The sequence below is a fragment of the Anolis sagrei genome, chromosome 1 (assembly GCF_037176765.1).
Source record: "Anolis sagrei isolate rAnoSag1 chromosome 1, rAnoSag1.mat, whole genome shotgun sequence".
In the NCBI taxonomy this organism is placed as follows: Eukaryota; Metazoa; Chordata; class Lepidosauria; order Squamata; family Dactyloidae; genus Anolis; species Anolis sagrei.
This window is the reverse complement of record NC_090021.1, coordinates 273413380-273437156: the sequence shown is the minus strand read 5'-3', so window position 1 is coordinate 273437156 and position 23777 is coordinate 273413380. Positions and strand designations below refer to the sequence as shown.

General features: G+C 39.7%; 1 protein-coding gene across 5 annotated transcripts in view; it reads left to right on the top strand.

Annotated features, from left to right (window-relative positions):
* Window positions 1-23777, top strand: part of LRRC4C (leucine rich repeat containing 4C) — a 1028842-nt gene that overhangs the window by 533443 nt on the left and 471622 nt on the right. For 4 of the 5 annotated variants that reach the window (XM_060764573.2, XM_060764590.2, XM_060764606.2 and 1 more), the window contains one exon: window positions 1375-1538. The exons of the other annotated variant lie outside the window; for it this stretch is intronic. The gene's annotated coding sequence lies outside the window, so the exon portion shown is untranslated. The remainder of the gene's footprint in view (window positions 1-1374; window positions 1539-23777) is intronic. 5 annotated transcript variants of the gene reach the window in all.

The following is a 23777-nucleotide window of genomic DNA, read 5'->3' as shown; positions in this document are numbered from 1 at the left end:
AGAGCTAATTTAGCATATTGGGGACCATGGCTTCAAAAGTGGCCTTGAACTTCATTGACAGTAGTAGCTGTACACTCTGGACTCTGGAGCTTTCCCCAAACTCTAGAGTAACCCACAGCTTTGGATGTGTATAATCAACTATGTCTCTCCCTATTCTGGAAGTGGCTACTATTAGTTACAGTACTGCCCCACCTTCCTCAGGCTTAGGCAGCCTGAGCATGGAATGGCACCTACTATGAGCAACTGCAGAACCTCTTTAGTAAAGATAGGTCTCTCAAAAGTGGAAGTCCTGAAAAATAGCTTTCATTTACCTATGTTACTCCAGCCATCAAAAAGTTGCAAATGAAGTTTACACATGAAAGTTTTCTACTTCTTTCCCTAACCCTCCTCCCTCATCTTCATAGCAACTCAGTTCAAGGCATTCTTCCAGAATCTCTTTCCAAATGTTCGTTCGCCCATTCCCATGAAAAGTATTTCCAGATGTCCAGGTGCCATCTCTGTCTACCCCTCAATGCCTCCCTCTGGTCTTGAACTGTCATGGAAAATTATGTTGTTTTCAGAAATCCAGTCATAATACCTAGAGTGCCTCCTCAATTTCCCAAGAAGGCAATCAGAGAAGGGAGGGAGAAAAGGAGGGGAGACAATTCCTCCTTCCTGTTTTCCCCTTCTTTACCACCATGGTGCTCTGGACATCCTCATTCCAGGCATTGAACAGAGTCCAGTGTTATTTTTTTGTCTTATGGGTACTACAAATGACTGGGGGGGGGGGAGAGGTAAGGTAAAATAAGGTCATTTGTCTGTACAGCCGGTGATGCTGATGTGGAGTATTCCATTTTGTATCAGCATCACCATTTCTGCCTTGTCAAAATGTACCCATAGTTTTGATAGAATCATCAAGTTGGAAAGCACTATAAAGGTCATCTAGTCCAACAACCTCCAATGCAGAAAACACAACTCTTGAGAGATGCCCATCTAACTTCTGTTTAAAGGAAAATCTACACTATTGAATGGTTCTTGCAGTAAAGATGTTCATCCAATCTTTAGGTAGATTTTCTGATCTTGTAATTTAATTTTCACTGTAAGAATCCTCCTTCTTTCCAACAAGGTTTATATATGTAAGGCATTGAATTTTGCCATTATTTTTGTAAACTGCTTTGAGTCCCATCCAGGGGTGAGAAAAGCAGTAGATAAATACTGCAAATAAATAAATTAATGAAGTAATTCTGCTCTTGTTTTCCAAAAGTTTTATTATGTTGAACCCAATTTTGTGTATAAAATCTATTGTCAAGTTCACCAGTACATTTATTAGAGGAAGGTTATGTGAATGGAAAAGATTTACAATTGCAAACTTTTTTCCCTTTTCCCCCCAATCAGGTCCACATAGGAAAAAAGTGGGGAAAAGAGAAAGCAATTACCTTTTATAATCAGATGTGGAAAGCTATCACACAATAAAAGAAGGCAAAAGAAAAGAAAACAACAAATGGACTCAATTTTGGAAATTTGGGGAGTTGTCCAATGAAAAACCAAATCCTACACAGGTAATCAGCTGCTGTTTTCATTTCCAGTCCCTGACATTTTCTGTTCCAATAACATGAACAGTTCTGCAGCGTGAGTGCAATTTCTATTTCATCTATGTCATTTGTTCTTAGCAGACTGTTAGAAAGAGGAGGAAAACAACCGTGAGAAATATTACTGCTGATGGTGATTTATTTCTGGGAAATTGATATTAAACTGACTTTCAAATTGATGATTCTGGACATTTCACTGAAGTTAAAATAGTGGGAGGCCAGACTTATCTGCATGAGTCTTATGGATGTGTTTGAGTTTGTTGACAGCTTTCCATGTTCTGATGGTGAGTGTCAATTCTGACATTATCACAGAACATAGTGTTTGGGGAAATTGTTTTATTTCTCTCCACCATGTGCCTTAAAGTCAGTTCTGGCAGCTTGATACTGCAGTCAAATGAAGATGTTTTGTGCTTAACTGGGAATTGAACTCATTACATTCTAATCATCATGAGAAGACTCAGTGATTATTTTCATCTGTCAAGCCAAACTTCTCAGACATGTAAAAGCAATCTGAAAGCATACTGATATAAATCAAAGTGTCTTGATCAGATTAGAAAAGTCAATGTGAAGGATTTAATTAGATGGTCATGAAAAACCATATCCAACAGAAAGAATCTTTATGGGCATCATCAGAACAAGCCATTCCACTAAATCATATCCTCTTCCTCTAATATGAACTGAATTCTTTGTATTTTAGAAGCTCATTTATGGAAATTACATCTTTAAAATGTTATCTACATTTCTCTCTGAATCAATAGCCAAATGGGCATATCCACATCTTCATGTTGATATATGGTGGGCCATCAAAGATGAAAAGGCAAAAGTAAATTTAGACCTATTATGCATTCCAATTTCTTTTGGGGACAGTTGCAGATATCATTTATATTTTTAATATTTTTAAAACTATTTTATTGTTTAAAATTGTTTGAAGTCATTCTACACCATTTTAATTTGATTTATTTTTCCATTGTCTTGAGATCTTGTGGTATACAGGTTGGTATAATTTTATGAAGAAAAAAAAGGAAAAGCCTGAGTCCTATCAGTGACATATATCTTTGAAAATGGACATGTCTGCAGGAATTAGAATTGGGTAGTTCCAGAATGCCCATATCCAATAAAGGACTGCTTTTGACATTACTACATAGGAGAGCCAGAAAAGTGATTGATGTACAACAGAACATTGAATAAGGTGTACTAATATACATTGGGCGTTTTTCCCAGGGTCTCATGACACATCTTTGCATTTTATTAACAGAGTTTCTTAGCACTTCTGCTATGCATGTAAGTATATGTAAATTTACGCAGTATACACCATGATAGATTATTCTAGCCAGATTGTATTACTGCGGTTAGAAGATGAAACTCAGAAAAGTAGAATTACTTCTCAGTTGTGGATGAAAAACTAGTATCTCAGTCTTTACCAGAAGGCAATTTTTTCTATTAAGACTTCTCAGATTTCCGCATTGAACCATGCCAGTTTTTCGCCTGCTTGTGGGTTATAAACCACTTCAGTGTCCCTAGTGGATCTTGTTATTTTCGTCATTGCTGTTGTCAAATTAAATGAAGAGATTATTTTCTGTTGTTTTCCTCAACCTCTTTTTGACATGTTATGGTGTGGCAATCAAATTTGATTTTCTAATATGAATTGGAAATGTGTTGTTGATACCAATAGAAGAAAAATGCTCTCCTGTAGTTTGAACATTTTGTGGTGATCAGAACAGGGAAAGGTGCTGGTATCGGTGGTATTTATTTGGATATGGGATCAGGACAAAATATATCAAATCCAGCTACCCAGATAGCTGTGAAGCTATAGGATATCTTGGAGTATTTTACAATCCTTGGAATATCCCTCAAATCTACTTAAAGCTGAGCAAACTTGACTTAAGGAACAAATAAAAATTGGGATATTTGTTGGAAATTCCCCATGTGCGGAAGCTGAGATGGGCACATCATTATCATCATTAATGTAGATAAACCCTAAATGTCTTAACTGAAGAATAAACCATGTGTGTATCATGACAATGATGTTAGTTTCTAACAATGATGTTAGTTCCCCAGGGGTCATCATTCTTTAGTGTTCAGAAAATAGAGTAGAAAGAAGTTGGACAAAATGAATTCTGAAACAGACCAAATATTCATTGTTTCCAGTAAGTTCAAAGATTGCTTAAAAAACAGTATGTGAGAAAATGCCTAGCACAGCCTAGTCTTGGGACTTCTATTTTAACTGCTGAACTCTAACGTTCCATATTTTGATCTCATAGCAGTAATAGTGTGGTGCTACTTCCTCAAATTTCACATTAGAGACTGGGGAGCAAAAATAGAGCAACAGTCTTTCAAAGCTGTTCCAGTTTTTATATATTCATTACTGTTTACCTATTTGTAATATTGGTTTGTTTGTTTGAATATTGAATAAACTTTGATGTCCCCAGGGGTCCTTTTTTCACCAATGAAGGAAACCATGAATTGTGAACATATATTCTGGTTAAGATTAGGCTTGATGTAGCATGCTGAAACAGTTTCTCTCAATAGCAAGTTGCAAGGCACTGTTTATTAATATTCCTTGTGCATAGGGAAATGATGCATAAAACTGGAACAAGTCATTTTACTTCCCACTGCAACTTCTATTACAATTGTTATAAAAATAGCTGTTGCCCAAAGTTTCATTTTCCCCTGTTCTGTCATTAAATATTTTACTTTAAATAGTATTATCCCCTAATGTATACATGTGTTATGTATCTATGTAAATATTTCTATCTCACCTTCCAAACTGCTAGAGCAGAGGAGGGAGTCCTATATGTAGTGTTACATAAATTGAATATAATTCAACCCACATGTGTTTTACTTGATCACAGCACATAACAGATTTTTTAATATATAATAGTAGATTTTGTGAAAGAAATAACAGGCAAAATAATACACATTCTTCTACAACACACTCTAATACAAAAGCATGTTATTTGTATATGCAAAATGTCCTCTAAAACCACACATGTAAAATATATCTGTAAATTTCAAGAGGACCATCTCTGTTTGAGAAAAGGAATCATGACCTGAGAATGCCACTCCTTCAGAACATGAAATAATCTAGTATCAGCAAATTGTGTGCCAGATTTCATTGTCATCTATAATCATATGGTCTTCCAGAAATTGTTGAACCCACAGCTCTCAATGCTCCTCAACACTGGTTATGTTGCTTGGGTCAACTGTGGATTCTAGCAAGACATATGGTTTCTACTCCTGCATTAGGGACACTCATGATGCCAGAGTCACTGATGGAAGTATATGCATTTTTCCATTCACCATTAACTCAGAAAGCCCTGAAGCATGTCTTTGTGAACTGTGCAATTGTCTAATGACTTCCTATGCACACTGCACATACCTTATTTATAGTGCAAAAAAATCCCACCACTTAAAAACAATACAATAATTAAAATAACATTTTAACAAATATAAACTTATTTGTGTTTCAATGGGAAGTGTGGGCCTGCTTTTGGCTGATGAATAGGATTGTAGTTGTTGTGTGCTTTCAAGTCATTTCAGACTTAGGTTGACCCTGAGTGAGGGCTGGGTAAATGACCTTGGAGGGCAGTATCCGGTCCTCGGGCCTTAGTTTGAGGACCCCTGGTCTAATGCAATGCTTCCCTATCTTTTGTCTTCCAGATGTTTTAGATGACACATCTCAGAAGTCCTAATGCTAATGCTCAGGAATTTTAGGAGGTGATTTTAGATGTGTCATCTAAAACATGGTTTTTAAAAAATCCTAAACACCTGGAAGACCAGAATTTGAGTACCACTGGTCTAGTCGATTTTTGAACTCTGTTGTAATATAACTGGTCTTTGTATGAAACCCCAATTAGATTCACACGACATTCAGGGGTGGCTCAACCATTACGCAAAGTAAGCATTTGCAGTATAGTTGATTTTGCCCAGGGGCGCTCTTGGGGGAAAATAGACCTTGACATATGCAAGTTGTAGTTACTGAGATTTATAGTTCACCTACAATCAAAGAGCATTCTGAACTCCACCAATGATGGAATTGAACCAATATGGCACATAGAACTCCCACGATGAACAGAAAATATATATTAGTGATTGGTTTGGGGGGGGGGGATACTGTTTGCTTATCATTGAAAATTACCTAGGTCCGCCTCTGACAACAATAACAATATTTATTATGATCCATAGACCCATCAGTGAACAAACAGTTGTTTAGAAATTCTCCGATCTCAGGAGAAGTTCATTGCACAGATACATCTGCATTAAAGACCGGAATTAAATTCAGTATTTACATTCAAAGCATCTTATGTGCCGTATCAAATCTTAAGCTATCAAATCTGAATAATTTAAAACACAGAACAAAAGTGCTTAAGCTATTTTTCTAAAAAGGTCCACATTCATAAAAGAGGCAGTCTTTTTTCTACTTATAGAAATCTACTTGTAGAAATTTAAATGGAGCAGCCTTATCTTTAAACATGGTTTTTAAAAAATCAAATCCTTGTCCTATTTTAGAATGTCAAACTGGTTTATTTTGTAAAGCTTCAGTTCTTGTTTTATTGCTGTTTCAAAAATACATTGCATTTTTCAGGGCTATACTTGGAACCAATCCTAAAAGAAATCAGATTAAGAACTATAAGAATTAAGTTCAAATTTGATAATGAAAGCCTGATATAGATCCACATCAGATAAACCTGGGCCAAAGCAATTCACATCAATTCAGACTGATTGGTGGTGGGAAATATATTGGTATTATATCTAACATTACCATACAAGGAAAATGCTGTGGTGGAGTGACAGCAAGTAAGAGAGGAACTGGATTTGTTCAGTGTCATTATTTCTTCAGGGCAAGATTCATACTAAGATTCTCCAATCAAAGTGCAGTAAGGCATGGTGTGAGACCACTGAACTGTGCATATATAGGGGCTTTTCTCCCTGCAGTGCTGTACTGTTTTGTCAGCAGAGGCGGCCCTAGGTAATTTTCAATGGTAAGCAAACAGTATTTTGGTGCCCCCCCCCCCCCCAATCCAATCACTGAGATATATTTTCTGTTCATCGTGGGAGTTCTGTGTGCCATATTTGGTTCAATTCCATCATTGGTGAAGTTCAGAATGCTCTTTGATTGTAGGTGAACTATACATCCCAGGAACTACAACTTGCATATGTCAAGGTCTATTTTCCCCCAAGAGTGCCTCAAGAGTGCCCCTGGGCAAAATCAACTATACTGCAAATGCTTACTTTGTGTAATGGGTTGAGCCGCCCCTGGGTCCCAGTTATGTCACAACCAATAATTGAAGGTGCTAATGGTGTTGCTGTAGTCACTGTCAGATGGTATTGACTTGTTGATGGTCCAGGTAGAAGATCAGATATTGGTATCTTGTCATCATCGTTGTGAACTGATTCAGTCGATTTAGTTGTCTCTATGTTTCTTGCAGCACATGATGGAGAAGTCATTAAAAACCTTTGAAATGTTTTAGCTTGATTCTCATCTTCTTTGGAATGCTGCAACTTCCTTTTACGATGAAATGCTCCTGATGGCTTTTTTTTTTTTTTTTTGCTGTACATTTTCTGTTATCCAAGTACTAACTATGGCTGACTATGCTTAGCTTCCAAAATCAGATGGGAGTTGGTACTTTTAGATCCTAAAATGTATATATCACCCTCAGTTACCAAGAATAAAATAAATACAAATTAAAACTTTAGAAAACAAGAGTCAATACAAAAAAATATTAGGAAGAACTTCTTGGTTGACAGTGGAATATGATCCCTCAGAGCAGGGGTCCTCAAACTTTTTAAACAGAGGGCCAGGTGACAGTCCCTCAAACTGTTGGAGGGCCGGATTATAATTTGAAAAAAAATATATGAATGAATTCCTATGCACACTGCACATATCTTATTTGTAGTGCAAAAAACACTTAAAAGCAATACAATAGTTAAAATGATGAACAATTTTAAGGAATATAAACTTATTAGTATTTCAATGGGAAGTGTGGGCCTGCTTTTGGCTGATGAGATAGGATTGTTGTTGTTATGTGCTTTCAAGTAGTTTCAGACTTAGGTTGATCCTGAGCGAGGGCCGGGTAAATGACCTTGGAGGGCCGCATCCGGCCCTCGGGCCTTGGTTTGAGGACCCTTGCCTCAGAGTGTGGTGGAGGATATGAAACAGGAACTGAATGGTCTTCTAGATCCAGGGAAGTCATGCTACCCCTTCAATTATATTCTGCCTTGGTCAGACCACACCTGGAATCACACTGTGTCCAATTCTGAGTAAGCTGGAATGTGTCCAGAGGAGGGCGACGGAAATGATTAAGGGTCTAGAGAACAAGCCCTATGAGCAGTGGCTTAAAGAGCTGGGTATGTTTAGCCTGCAGAAGAGAAAGCTGAAGGGAGACATGATGAGGGCCATGTGAGTGGAAGCCATAGGGAGGAAGGAGCAAGCTTGTTTTCTGCTGCCCTGGAAACGAGGACATGGAACAATGTCTTCTAACTAAAGGAAACCACCTGAATATCAGGAAGAATTTCCTAACTGTGAGAGCTGTTCAGTAGTGGGACTCTCTACTCTGGAGTGTGGTGGATGCTCCTTGTTTGGAGGCTTTTAAGCAGAGGCTGGATGGCCATCTATCAGGAGTGCTTTGAATGCAATTTTCCTGCTTTTTGGCAAAGGGTTCGACAGGACGGTCCACAAGGTCTCTTCCAACTCGATGATTTTATGATCTGTCTGGAGTATTTGGATTGGGTATTCCTTAAAGCAGGAATAGAGAATGGCTGGCCCTTGGGATCCCTTCTAACTGGATGAATTCCTGAAGAGGGGAAAGTGAGAGCAATTGGAACCCCAGGTTATCTGCTTTAAACTGGATTATATGTCTGCACTGCCAGATAATCTGGGATAAATGGAAAACATGGGATCAGATCTTGGAATATAGGGCCTGTCCAGCCCCCATCTTTCCACCAAACAGAGAGATAGAATTACTGCAGGAGCAACAACAATAATGATAATGATAATAATAATAATAATAATAATAATAATAATAATAATAACAACAACAACAACAACAACAACAGTAAGTAAAGCTTATGATAGGTTCTCCCATTCTTTCTGCTCCAAATAATGATAATAGTAATTATTATTATTATTGACACTTGGGAAGTGTCTGACATGTGATCCAATACAACAGCCAGCATAGTGATCTTGTTTGCTATGTACTAATATGGTTGTGTTTCAAATAATAATAAGTAAAGCTTATGGCAGGTTCTCCTTTCTGCCCCATATAACAACAACAACAACAACAAGTCAAGCTTATGGCAGGTTCTCCCATCCTTTCTGTCCCATATAACAACAACAACAACAACAACAACAACAACAACAACAACAGAGTTCTGGAGCACAATACTCCTGACCTCACGATCGTGTTAAAAAACAAAGTACGGATTGTGGCTGTTGCAATCCCAGGTGATAGCAGGACTAATGAGAAACAACAGGAAAAGCTGACATGATATGAGGATTTAAAGATTGAACTGCAAAGACTCTGGCACAAGCCAGACAAAGTGGTCCCAGTGGTGATCGGCACACTGGGTGCAGTGCCTAAAGACCTTGGCCTGCACTTAAAAACAATCAGCACTGACAAAATTACCCTCTGTTAGTTGCAGAAGGCCACCTTACTTGGATCTGCATGCATTATTCACCAATACATCACACGGTCCTAGACACTTGTGAAGTGTCTGATGTGTGATCCAATACAACAGCCAGCAGAATGATTTTGTTTTCTGTGTACTCATCTTGTTATGTTTCCAATAAGAACAACAACAACAAGTCAAGGTTATGGCAGTCTCCCATACTTTCTTCCCCATATAGCAACAACAACAACCAACCAACCAACCAACAAACAAACAAACAGCAACAGTAAGTCAAGGTTATAGCAGGTTCCCTCATCCTTTCTGCCCCATATAATAAAATAGTAGTAATAATAATACCAATATAACAACAACAGTAAGTCAAGTGGGGCCAGGAAGTTCTTGGAGGCAGAGGGGAAGAAAGCCATGCTGCCCTTGGATGATTTAGACTCCAACTCCCACTATTCCTTGCCGCCTCAAGCCCTTTCCTTGTAAGTAGGTGACTAGAACTGACCTGGCCTTGAGCTCCTCCTTGTGCTCCTCACAGCTCTTAGCTAGCTGGAGCCACGTGGGCGCCTCACACACAGCTGCTCTCGCTTCCTCGCGCAGGCACCAAGTGGAGGGAAACAGGAGCCCGCCTTCGCCGTTCAACTGTGGGGCGCATGCGCAGAGCAAGAAGGGAGGCGGCGGAGGGAGAGGGAGACAGAGAAAGGCTGCATCTCAGAGGCGCCTGTGCGCCCCTGCCAAAAAAACCGCAACCGCTTACCTCGCGTAATTGATAAACCGGCCCTGTTTGTCAGATTGATTGAATAGTGATAGATATCTTCCCATCTCTAGCAGCTTGTTGCTTCCTATCCAGTGGCCACTATACAGGCTCTTACTGCAATGCTTCTGGTTATTGCTTCTGGATTTTAGCTGAGCTTTTCAGTGCAACTGTACCCTGAACCTTGGGATGGCTCTTAAAAGCTTTAGTACAAAAGGATAGGGTGAAAACACAGACCTATATGAGAGTTAGATTATTTATTTATCGTGTCAGGAGCAAACCAAAACAGTTGTATTTCATTAAAAAACAAACAAACATAACTCAAAGTTTGCAGACTTGGTATTTTATTAAATGTCCTTTGACCAGTAGCTGGCCACTTGGAGTGCCTCTGGTGTTGCTGCAAGAAGGTCCTCCATTGTGTATGTGGCAGCGCTCAGGTTTCATTGCAGTAGGTGATCTTTGGTTTGCTCTTCTCCGCACTCACATGTTGTGGATTCCACTTTGCTAACCCCATTTCCTAAGGTTGGCTCTGCATCTTGTGGTGCCAGAGTCATTGCCTTCCAAGTTGCCCAGTTTTCTGTGTGCCAAGGAGGGAGTCTCTCATTTGGTACCAGCGATTGATTGAGGTTCTGGGTTTGAGCCTGCCACTTTTGGACTCTTGCTTGCTGAGGTATTCCAGCAAGTGTCTCTGTAGATCTTAGAAAACTAAGATCTATGAGAGTTAGGTACCTTCCTGGAAAGAATACTATACGAGGTTGGGTTGGGTACGAGTTGAATCTGAATCACCACATCAGGCTCCAAACAAGAGTCCTAGTACCTGGATGCCCCATCCGTGGTCTTCTAGATATTTTGGATTTCATCTTCCAGAATTCTTGACAGTTGGCTAAGCTGGCTTGAGATTTTAGAGGACCGCTCTGTTATATGCTGTTTTGATTTCAAATTTACAGTTTGTGAGGACTTATGAGGATATTTATACATCACTCATCTTCCACAAACAGTAACAATGAAGAAATTATTCATCCATTTAATGTAATTCATTAAACATAATCCAACTTAAATAAAAATGAAGAAACAGTTCCTTGCATTTAGTGCCCCAGACAAATATATCTTTATCTTAATCTAGATGTCATCCTTTAATTCTACTAGTCTCTCCACAGTTGTCATCCAGTGTATTAGGCTTGGGAAAGTTTGTTGTTGATCTGTTGTTTGGAGGGAATGGTTTATTTTGTAATAGCAACATTTCTTTTATTATCTTTTAAATGACAGAAACAGCAACATATTAGGTTCCACTCTGAGATAAAGTCAATGAAACAAATATAAAATAAAATAAAATACAACATATACCATAATTAAAAATACGTAACACATAGACCAATTAAATCATCAATTTAAAAGAAAATATTCTGTGAAATCAATATAAACCTTTCAACTGCTGCCTCTAGTTCTAAAGTGACATTTTGTTTGCCATTTTATCTACCCTTCATCTCCCTCATTGGTGAATTCTATATTATTATTATTATTCTGATAAGGAACCAAGTTGTTCAGAAATTTATGAGCAAATTTTATGTAATATCTGTGGCTGTGATTCTCCTTCCAGTGTATGAGTTTTCTTTTTCTACCTTGTATCTCTATGTGCAGAAAACACACAGTCACTGATAGGCACTGCTGGTGGCTTTATCCTTGCCGTTAACATTGATTATTCTTCATATGACTACTCTGTGCAACTTGATTATAGTCTGGAGGGACCCACAGAGAAGAAAAATTGACAGCATCAAAATGTGAACTCTCGCAAATTTTCATATTGTTCAGGAAACAAAAGTGAAATGTACCCATCGTAAAAGCTTTGCTGGATATATCTTATTGCATCCATGTATGTTTTTGAAGGTGCAAACTATTTTCTTATTTAGAAAATCTAAAAGCTATTTGTCTCTTCACCAGTGAGAACTACAAAGACAGGAAACAATGGTTTGTGATGTTTTGCTGGATTTGGGGATTGTGCTCAATGTGTTATTTGAAGAGAAGAATTGTACATTTTGCACCTAATATTTTAGAAAACTGGATACTAATTTGATTTCTCTAGCACTATTTGAGATGACATGTTTAACATCATTAGGAGATGGCTATATATTTCTATGATAGATAATTTGAAGATAACCCGACTGCAAAATTGCGCAATAGCTCATAAGAAGCAATATCTAAATATGTTTTGCCACTGCATGGCATCCATTATAAAGTGTCGGGCAACTATATTGCAAAATAAGGAAGGGGTTGTTTTCAATTTGGATTTGTTGCACTTGTTCTTGGTAAACACTGATAAACCAAAAGCCCTGGCAAATTCTTAGCTCATTGCCTTCACTGGGTATGAGGTGAAGTGTAGGGCTTTGTACATCATTTTGTATTTCACTTACATTTCACACACATACACACACACACACACACACACATACACACATATTCTTGAACCAACTCTTCCACTAGCAGGAATGCAGCAATGAACTCAACTAAATGCATGACTTGAACTAAAATATTGCTAAAATTGCAAAATTGTGTCAGAAAATGCCTGTTAAAATATAAATGCTGCCACAGATTGTGTAATTTCTCTTGCAGATTATTGAGAAAAAAAGGATGAAATGTATGACAAATGCAAGTGCATGTGAGTCAAACTAAAAATCAGAAACCTGTTAAAAGTTACTGCTGTAGCTCCTAGGTTGCCCCACTTAGCATAAACATGGTTCCTAGTGGATTACGAGAGCCAGCCAAAAAGTAATATTTATAAAATGTGCTGAAAATAAATGGATTCACTTATCCCTGCTGTATCACCAAGGTTTTGTAGGATGGGAACACCTCTCTAGTTTCTACACATGCTCTCAGGCACTTTAGAGACCAAAGGGCTGAAATGCCATTTCAAGCCCTTTCAATTTTGACTTCTCTTTCTGTCATTCAGGGGGGAAACAGCTTTCCTTTTATAGAGGTCACCTTCCCTTGGAGTGGGTGTGAGTTTGATGGTGAGACAGAGAAATGCCTTCACTTCTTGTTTGTATAGCAGAAAGCTTTCAAGCTGATCTCATCATTCTCTTCCTGCCTGTTGTACACCCTGACATCAAGTCAAAAATCATTTTCCTTCTTAGGTGAGAGACAAGGAATTGCTGAATACTCTTCCTGTGTGTTGTTTTAGAATGACAAGTTGGTGAGTGGGACTAGGGCAAATATCAAATGTATTTGTCTGTACTCACTTTAGATGCATTTTCAGGATGACAACAAAAGACATTAGTTGTTGTTGCTGCATATCTTCAAGTCAACGCCAATGTATGATGACCCTATCATAGGATTTTCTTGACAGGATTTTCTCAAAGGAGATCTCTAGGAGGGAATCTCTAGGAGGGAATTCCAATCTGTCAGTTCTAAACTTCTGGCTTCAATCACCTATCTTGCCTTTTTACCATTAGGATCCCTTCCAAGACATGGGACTTGGGCTTCAAGGTGGCTCTATTCTGGACAAGCAAATTCTTTGCATTGAGCTGTGGCTAAGGGTGAATCTAGACAGCCCTTTATCGCAAAAGCATCTATGTTTTTAAAAAAAACATGGATGTTTTGGGAGGGCTGTTTGCACCTACTACAGAAAATGTGTGCTTTCTGGGGTGGGTTGTCCACACATTCTCTTGGAACTAGCCTGAGAGAACATGGGGAAGCCCTCCCCCTCTCCCCCCCCCCAAGCCCCTTGATCCATTAGAAGACTAAGAAATACTTACGTGGTCTCCATTAGAATCCCGGTGAGCTCTCCCGGCACATAGAAATGACGTGCCAGGAGAGCGGGGAGGGGGGGGGGAGCGATTTTCCTCCCTCCTCCTGGCGCATCATTTCTATGTACTGAGAGAGCTCTCTGGGATTCTAATGGAGATCACGTAAGTATTTCTTAGTTTTCTAAGGGATCCAGGGGCTTGTGGGGAGGGAGGTGGATATTTCCACAGTTTACCGGGCTTACTTAGCCCGGTAAACTGTGGGAATGATGTCTGGACTGTAGCATAGACACCAGATGTGCCGTCGCGCTATAGGTCTTAGTGAAAGATACAGGGACGTGATATCTCTCCCCAGGGGATTGCTTTTTGTCCTCTTTTAGGAAACTGTAACTCTCAAGGACCAAGACACAACAGATAACTCGAAATGGTCTTTATTGTTCACAATGAGTTATCTTTCTTAGGCATAAACTTGATGATTCAACAGGGATAAAGAATATATACTTTACAGTCTCTGAAGTCTTGGGTCCAAGGAGTGTGCAGCTGAGAAGCTTTCCAAGTTCCCTCTTTTCTCAATGGCAGTGAATGCCTGAGCATCCACAACTCCAATCCAAATGGCCTATATTTGAAGGCACAAAGTCTTCCTCTGGTGCCAAAGGACTGGTTTGAAGGCACTTGAGACTCCTCAACGTCATCCAGGAAGATCTGGGCATGAAGTGTGAGTCTCAAGGGTAAAAATCTGAGAATTAGTTATGAAAGATAGCTTAAACAAGGGCTTTAGAGCCAAATCTTTTTCACATCTGTCTATAAAGCTGTCTGATGGTAGAATGAAAAGAAAGCCCTGCCATCTTCCCCAGGAAGGGGAGGAGCCAACAATTAAGCAGGGAAGGCAATTCAACAGATGCAAACAACATTGATAGAAAGCAGTAGATAGCCAAACAATTCAACTATACATTCATATACAAGTGGGGCCTGACACGCCATCACAGCAGAAATAGCGCATTTATCCCATGCCTTCTTGGAAGGCATGGAATAAATGCACTAACAAATTAATTCTCTACAAACCAGGGTTTTCCTGATTTCTAGCAAATTAATGTGGAACTGCTCAGAACGTTGTCTGGACAGCCCCCTTTTTTATTGTGGAAGTTTCTGCAATAAAGGGGCTGTCTGGATGGGCCCTAAGTTGTCAATGAAAACAGCCAGACAAAGTTCTAGAAAATAAATGTAATGAAGATCTGTTCTATAATAATCAAGCTAAGCATAAACTTCCTGATCTACCTTCATAGTTCACAAACCCTATCTAGATTTCATCATTCCTCTCTTCCTAACTGGCTTTCATTTTGTCTCTGACTATCCTAACTAACTCTTTTGCAGACATGCCTCTAGATCTGTGGTTTCCAAATATGGTTCTCCGGTGGTTTTGGACTTCAAATCCCCGAGAGGCTTTAGCCAGCATGGCCAACATGTCAGGAATTGTGGGAAACAAAGTCCAAAGGATTGGAAAGAGCAGAGTTTTGGTCTAGATTATAACATCTCCCCTGTATCCTCCTGCTTCATAGAATTCCACAAGATGGGACTGGCTGCTTTGTCTAGCTTAACTTCACACTCTTCTCTTGCACTAAGAGAGTGTGATTTCTATGTCTAACCAAGACTTTGAATGTAATCCAGAGTCACAGAACAACACAGAAACCACTACAATATATTGGCTGTCTATGGGACATTTTATGATGAACCTCAAGAGTGAGATGTGATGGCTCACTCCCACCCCACCCCCAGCCCTAATTCCTACTTAGTCCCACAAGAGAATGCTAACCAAAGTTCTGCCCCAAGAGGGAATGTATAGGGCTGTTGCCTCATTGGGTGAAAAAGGCTGGGGCAGAAGTAAAATTGAATATTTCAAGAGGTACTACCTCAATTTCTTTTTGTCCAGCTATGATCATAAATCCAGTGCTTGTGAATGTGAAGGCTCATTATTATAGATTCAAAAGGGATAGAGGGTAACACTACTCATATAAAAGTTTCAGAATCAGTTTTCTAGACACATCCCTGGATCAATTTAAAGGCTTGAGGTCTGTTTGAGGGACGGGTTTTCTATGCCCCATCAATCAGGGAAGTACACAGTGGGAACATGAGGTCTTCTATGGTACTCCAGTTATGGAATACCCTCCCCTTCAAAAAAAATGCGCATCAACATTTCTATCATTCAGGTGACAAGACCAAACAACAACAACAACAACAACAACAACAACAACAACAACAACAACAAAGCTGTTTGGAGACTGCTTGGTTTAACACAATCCCAGGCATGTTTGTAAACTATTTGTTTTCATCTGTCTTTTTGACTTAATTGTTTAACATGATTTTAGCTTTTACAAAATATTTGTCTTATATACACTGTTGTAAATTCATTAGATTACTTTTATTGTATACCATCTGATATTCTTAGATACAGGTCGGGATGTATTTTTTTCTAATAAATATCTAGACGACTACTGCAGAAGAATTGAGATCTATAAACTGCAATAAATGACTAGAAAGTGGTGAATGTTGACATTTCCCAAAATAAGTCATAAATATTTTGATAAGGTCTACAAGGAAATATCACAAAATGTTGACATTTCTAGTAAGTGTTGCAGCCAACCAAATACCGTCAGTAAATCTCCAGATGTCCCAATTCCATCTGTTGTAGCTCAAGGATGTTTATTATGCTACTGAGGAAGATTAATACAGGGTGGAGAGGAGGTTTTACTATGCCATGGTTTGCCATGACAAAGCTCAGTGAAATTGCACATTGAAAATGTTGAGGTTTTGATTGATTCATTTTCTCTAGGACTCGCATTTTACATAAGGATGGCACTCTCTTTATTTTCAAGGAAACACAAATGGTCTTGGTGCTATTGACCTGTTATCAGTGATTAACACAGGAAAATGAATGATATGCCAACACTGTTTTGTAAGTCCATTGTGTTGAGCATATAGAAAACTCAGAAGCTCATGAAGGGCAAAAATCAACAACCTGAAGTAATGTAAATTTCTGTTACACTTGCCATTTGAGCTCCTTTGTTTCATCCCCTAAAACATCTTATATATATATATTAGGCCTGGGTAACAACGCAAAAATTTGTTTCTAAAATCGATTTGTATTTGGGTTTTTTTTTTGTTTCGATATTTAAAATAATTACAAAATTTTCCCTTAAAAAAGTTCGGTATTTACGAAATTTCGTTAATATTTACAAAACATTTTGTAAAGATGGCGCCCTTTTTTAAAAATATTTTTTAAATATTTTTTTTAATTTAATTATTAATTTAGTAGAATAGGGAGGAGAAATTATTATTAAGGAGGGAAGGCAGGCACTCACTCTGGCGGGCCCTCAAGCGCTGCCGCCGAGTCGGGCCCGGCTCCTCCGAAGCAATGCGAAATTGGGAGAAGGGCTCCCCAAAGGCCATCTAGCCCAGCCCTCCGCTAAGGAATTGGGAGAACAAAGCACAGCCCTCCGCTAAGGAATTGGGAGAATGAAGCACACCCACTGCAAAGGTGAGGAAGGAGGGACGGGCCGCCTTCCCGCTGATGGTCGCTCGCCCTCTCGCTCGCCCTCTCGCTCGCTTGCTCAGCCGGCGCCTTCCCCGCCCTCTCCTCCTCCTCCTCTTTCAGGCTCTGCCTCTGACTGGCTAAGAGAGGAGAGAGAGGAGAGCTCCCAGCAAGCATCATCAGGCCATCTTACGTATTTCCGAAATGGACGGAAATACAAAATTTTTTGGCGCCTGCCGTTTCGATATTTAAAAACACTTCCGGGTTTAAAAATAAGTTTTGTAATCGTTTTGTAATTGCTAAAATTAACGAATATTTAACGAATTACAAAATTAACGAACGAAACCGCCCAGGCCTTATATATATATATATACTAGCTGTGCCCTGCCACGCGTTGCTGTGGCCTATAGTAAAACTTATCAAAGTTGAGGTAGATATCTGGACTATTATGAAAGAGAGGTCCCTACCTATTCCTTCCCCCTTTTCCTCCCCCTTTCTCTCCTTTCTTCCTTCTCTACCTCTTTCTTTCTTTCCTTCTTTCACTACTTGGTTTCATCCTTCTCTCTTTCCTTCATTGCCTCCCCCTTTCTTCCTTTGCCTTTCTTCCCTCCCTGTTTGCTTCCTTCTTTCACTTTTTATTTCCTTTTATTTCACCACCATCATAACAATAACAATAATGCAATGCATTGCCTCCGGGACCTGACACCTCTCCCATCCCCCCTATAGGAACAATAGCATAATAATAATAGAAATAACTACCTTTACCCGCCACGTGTTGCTGTGGCCAATCTTCCCTCTTGCTCTCCTTCTTTCCCTCCCTCCCTCCCTCCCTCCCTCCTTCCTTCCTTCCTTCCTTCCTTCCTTCCTTCCTTCCCATCTTTCCTTCTCCTCTTCTTTCTCTATCTCTTTCCTTCCTTCCCCCTTTTTCTTTCTCTTCTGCTGTCTCTCTTTTCTTTCCTTCCATCTTTCCTTTTCTTTCCTTTTCTTCTTCCTCTAACTTTCCTTCCTTCCCCCTTTTTCTTTACCTCCCTTTCTCTTTCTTCCTTCTTTCCTTCCTTCCTGTCTTTCCTAGATTTTGACAGGGCGGGAAGGGGCGGGGTGGGGTTTGGAGGTGGCGTGAAGTAAAAGGAGGTAAGATTGGGGCAGGGGAGTGATGGAGCGTGGGGTTGCGTGTGTGTGTGCGGTGGCGGGGGGAGTGGGGTTGCGTGTGTGTGTGCGGCGGCGGGGGGAGTGGGGTTGCGTGTGTGTGCGGCGGTGGGGGGAGTGATGGAGCGTGGGGTTGCGTGTGTGTAGCGGCGGGGGGAGTGGGGTTGCGTGTGTGTATGCGGCGGCGGGGGGAGTGATGGAGAGTGGGGTTGCGTGTGTGTGTGCGGCAGGGGGTGTGTGTGTGCGGGAAGCGGCGCGGCGGGGCTTGGAGTGGGCATGGTTTCCGCAGAGGGAACGTTGGCCGGAAGGCCATGTGCGCGCGCCAGGGAACTTGCGGCTGGGCGCCAATGCGCATGCTCAGTTGTTTTGCTGTTTTGTGAGTGTGTTGTTGTGTTGTTTTTCATTTTGAGTAGATACGTTTGTACCTTGTGGGTTGTGTTATGGGTATGGGAATTTTGGTTAAGTTTCGTTGGGGTTTTTTTGAGTTTTGTTCTTTTGCCGTTTTGTGAGTGTGTTGCTGTGTTGTTTTTCATTTTGAGTAGATATGTTTGTACCTTGTGGGTTGTGTTATGGGCACGGGGATTTTAGTTAAGTTTCATTGGGGGATTTTTGAGTTTTGTTGTTTTGCCGTTTTGTGAGTGTGTTGTTGTGTTGTTTTTCATTTTGAGTAGATATGTTTGTACCTTGTGGGTTGTGTTATGGGCACGGGGATTTTGTTTAAGTTTCGTTGGGGGATTTTTGAGTTTTGTTGTTTTGCCATTTTGTGAGTGTGTTGTGTTGTTTTTCATTTTGAGTAGATATGTTTGTAACTTGTGGGTTGTGTTATGGGCACGGGGATTTTAGTTAAGTTTCGTTGGGGGATTTTTGAGTTTTGTTGTTTTGCCGTTTTGTGAGTGTGTTGCTGTGTTGTTTTTCATTTTGAGTAGATATGTTTGTACCTTGTGGGTTGTGTTATGGGCACGGGGATTTTAGTTAAGTTTCGTTGGGGGATTTTTGAGTTTTGTTGTTTTGCCGTTTTGTGAGTGTGTTGTGTTGTTTTTCATTTTGAGTAGATATGTTTGTACCTTGTGGGTTGTGTTATGGGCACGGGGATTTTGGTTAAGTTTCGTTGGGGGATTTTTGAGTTTTGTTGTTTTGCTGTTTTGTGAGTGTGTTGTTGTGTTGTTTTTCATTTTGAGTAGATATGTTTGTACCTTGTGGGTTGTGTTATGGGCACGGGGATTTTGGTTATGTTTCATTGGGTTTCTTTTTAGTTTCGTTGTTTTGCCGTTTTGTGAGTGTGTTGTTGTGTTGTTTTTCATTTTGAGTAGATATGTTTGTACCTTGTGGGTTGTGTTATGGGCATGGAAATTTTGGTTAAGTTTCGTTGGGGGGTTTTTGAGTTTTGTTTCCTCGTTGGATGCCCCTAACAAATTTATATATATAGATATATGTGTGTGTGTGTGTGTGTGTGTGTGTGTGTGTGTATATATATATATATATATATATATATATATATATAGTCCATTCCTGGACATTACTGTCACTTCTGTTTTAGTTATGGGATGTTAATTCTGTTTTTATTGTACACATCTAACAATGATCAAATGTAACTTGGCATATCCAGGCTGTTAAGTTAGCATTTTCATATCTTTAAATGTGTGTGTTTGCGCTCTTTCTACTTCTCAGTCTCTCTCTCTCACACACACACACCCATGCACATGAGCACGCACACACATATACACAAACAGGAAAAATGAATAATTTATTTTGCCAACTTTTTAAACTTAGCAGAACAGTAAATAAAGTAATGAGACATACATAGTTACACGAATGCTTAGTGAGTTCCATTTGAGAAATGAAGTTGTCACCACACCATACACATACATTAGGAGTAAAGACTAGGAGATTAACTTGGGGTGCATCTACACTGTAGCAGGATACTGCTTTAACTGCCATGGCTCAGTGATATGGAATCTTTCACCTTCTTGGTCAAAGAGTGCTGGTGTCTCACCAAACTACAACTCCTGGGATTTTATAACATTGAGCAATGGCAGTTAAAGTAGTGTCAAATTGCATTAATTATACAGTGTAAATGTCCCTCAAGTTAATATTTATTAAATTTAGGTTATATCAATTAAATTTAGCATAATCTCCAGTGTGTTAACCAATTATCCTCTAAGCTTACAACCAAGAGTGCTAAGGCAATGGTACTCAGCACTATGCTCGTATGCTGCCAGATCAGTGCTTGTCAGAGCAAGCACACAAAACTGGCCTGCTGAGGCCCCAGGCAAGGACGTAGCATCATGATTGAAAAAGCCTCTTGGTATGACCCTACTGCCCTGATTCAAGGGCAGCTACCATTACAAATTCTGTCATATCAGCACACTATGGTGAAGTCTGTGGATTAATCTCTCTTTCATTATGCATCATGGGGACAGACTACACTGAAACCTACACAATAATAGTTGGGTGCAGCTCGCTTGGTTCACCTTAGACCACTTGCTGTACAGGGCAAATTTCCAGAAACAGATCAAACAAGATCTACTTGGAATCATTCAATCACAGCCTTCAGCAAGCTGTGAAGGAAGACTTATGGGGAAAGGAATATATCCTAAAAGCTTGTCTAGAGGCAGAGTGCTATAAAGTGAGGGTAGTCAGAGATAGAAGAAAAGTTAGGAAGAGAGTAACTAAAGTCTCCCCATGCTGGCACAGTCATGAATTCAGGAGAATTTTGTTGATGGCCTCCAAAGAGAAGAGGTCAGAATAAAACAGTTATCATGGCTCCTGCAGATCATGTGGATAAATCTTAGAGCCTGTTTTAGACTGCACTGCCCCAGGTATTCATTCTAAAACATTTGTTGACTCACTCACTCACTCAATTACCCATCCACTTCTGTTGCATGTGAGTTACATTGGTTGCTTAGGGGTTCAATATGAATTTTCAACCCTTCTAAAGGGTTGGGGGGAGAGGGGTTGCCTATCCCACACACTCACAGGGGAACTGGATAAATGGCTACTGGGTGCTGTTTAAATAGTTACCTACTATTTAATCTGTCATTCGGCAAGCACCTTGTCATCCCATTTGGATAAAAGATACGCTTGTGGAACTGGGGAGGAGACAAAGGATGCCCTTGCCTTCAACCCTACGTCTCAGGATGTGGGAAAACTCAGTCAAGTCTTCTAGATGTGGGCTGACTGAGGTAGCAGCCCCTGTGTGGGATCACCTCAGGGCTCAGGTGGCTTCTCCCCCCAAAAAGCCATATCCTCCAATAGAGTTAATAAATTGGTCAATTAATAAAGTGGTCCAATTTTATATCCCAACTTTGTGTCTGGCTCATTATTTCCTGAGTTGGTCACCAAAATATGAATAGGGTTTAGAGAGCTGGGAATGTAGAAAGAGTTCAGGCAGTTCATATTTGACTTATTATATCATAAATCTGCTGGTTTTATTTTCTACAACTGTAATCTGTTTTTAAGAACTGCAAGTGAGAACTGGACATGGCTTACTCCATTAAATTCACTGATCAACGCATCCATTTATTCACTATAGGGATCATCTGGATAGCTAAATACAAGATCTAGGAAATACTCTCAAGAATCTTTTTTTTCATGTCAAGTGCGGCTGGAGGAACTGTAAGTCACTTCTGATGTGAGGGAATTGGCCATCTGCAAGGACCTCCCAAGAACAAAAAGCTTAAATTGTTTTTTTTTTCATGTCAGGAGCGACCTGAGAAACTGCAAGTCACTTCTGGTGTGAGAGAATTAGCCGTCTGCTAGGATGTTGCCCAGGGCACGCCTGGATGATTTGATGTTTTATCATCCTTGTGGGAGGCTTCTCTCATATCCCCGCATGAGGAGCTGGAGCTGATAGAGGGAGCTCATCCACCTCTCCCCGGATTCGAACCTGCGACCTGTTGGTCTTCAGTCCTGCTGGCACAGGGGTTTAACCCACCATGCCACCGGATTATATACCTTAATTGTGTGTTCTTATCTAAACAGAAAAGACATCAAAGTAAGAGAAATACTGGGCAATTTAAAAAGTATTTGGGAAAAAAAGTGGAAGCAAGCTACATTTTTTTGTTTTGATACTGGGCCTCATTTTGTGAGATGTCTGGAATAGTTGTACCAATTGAATCATTGGTAATTTGGCATGAAGTGTTTGCAACATTACTATTTGTCAAGATCTAATAAAATCACTGTTAGTGATTAGTAACTGTCTCAAAGAAATAGTTCACAAGGTTCTTTGAGTTAAGGGAATGACATAAACCATTTTAAATTTGTTATCTAGAAATACCCTTGAGCTATATATTACAAGGAGAATGTAAGAAGTCATTCTTCTAGCCCTGGGTTAAACTGGCAATGGTCCCGATGAAATATTGAGGGTTGGATTGAGCACGAAAGTACAGCCTGATACTGTCTCTTACTGTTATGCAGTTTATTCAGTTGCCAGAACTTCAGCCCTGGCAGCATCCATTAGTGCTGAATTTACTAATTAAAAAAGAACCAGCAGCATATAGGCTGGTATTCTGCACCTGCTGAACAAACATGCCAGAGTTTAGCTCCTCTCTTTAGAGCACTGAGTATTGCTTGGCAATGAAGAGAAAAGCCTCAGGTTTGCAATAAATCTATGCATGCCGTCTTCTGCCTGGAATCACTAATTTGCTAGGACCTTCTTACGTCCACCAGAGGGTCATTCATTTCCTGAATTGCTCAACCCTTCACACAGAGACATGCACATTCCGATCTTTGGAAGCAGCCAAGTGAATGTGTGCCTCATTAATTTCCATGCCCTGTGTTGAAAATCATCCAGAATGCTTTCCATTAAAATTCAAGGTTCATATCGTCACACCTTCTATGTAGCACTGCTCCAAATTAAACTCACTTATGCATTAGGAAAGCTGCCAATGCAATCATAGTATATAGCTTAAGTGCTGGAAAGAGGTCCTGGATTTACACTAACCAATTCCCTGTTTGAGTTTTGGCCTGCTTTGACTTTCACACATACATTTTTTCTATATTAAAAAAATCAAAACAACACTCTCCAAACTGATAATATCTCTGAAATCATTTTGTTGAATTGATTTGTTTGGTAAGGAAAATATGACACTCAGGGTAGAAATGCAGCCTGATATAAAACCTAAGGTCATTTGTTTTGATGCAAGTGCATTAAACAATATAGAGCATACTGGAATGGCAGAATGATTTCCTTCCTCATGCCACAAGAGCATACTCCATATTTGGCTGAACATCTGTCATGAGCAAAGCAATCACTTTCCCCATCTTTTCTTCTAATAAACTTCAATTCAATATTACATGTGTGGGATTTTTAAAATGATGGAAAGTAGAGATATGATAGAATCATATATTGACTCATTTTTAAAAATTAAAATAGATGATATAGCTTGTATATTGTATACACACACATCACCTTTTTCTCAGTATAGGGTGCA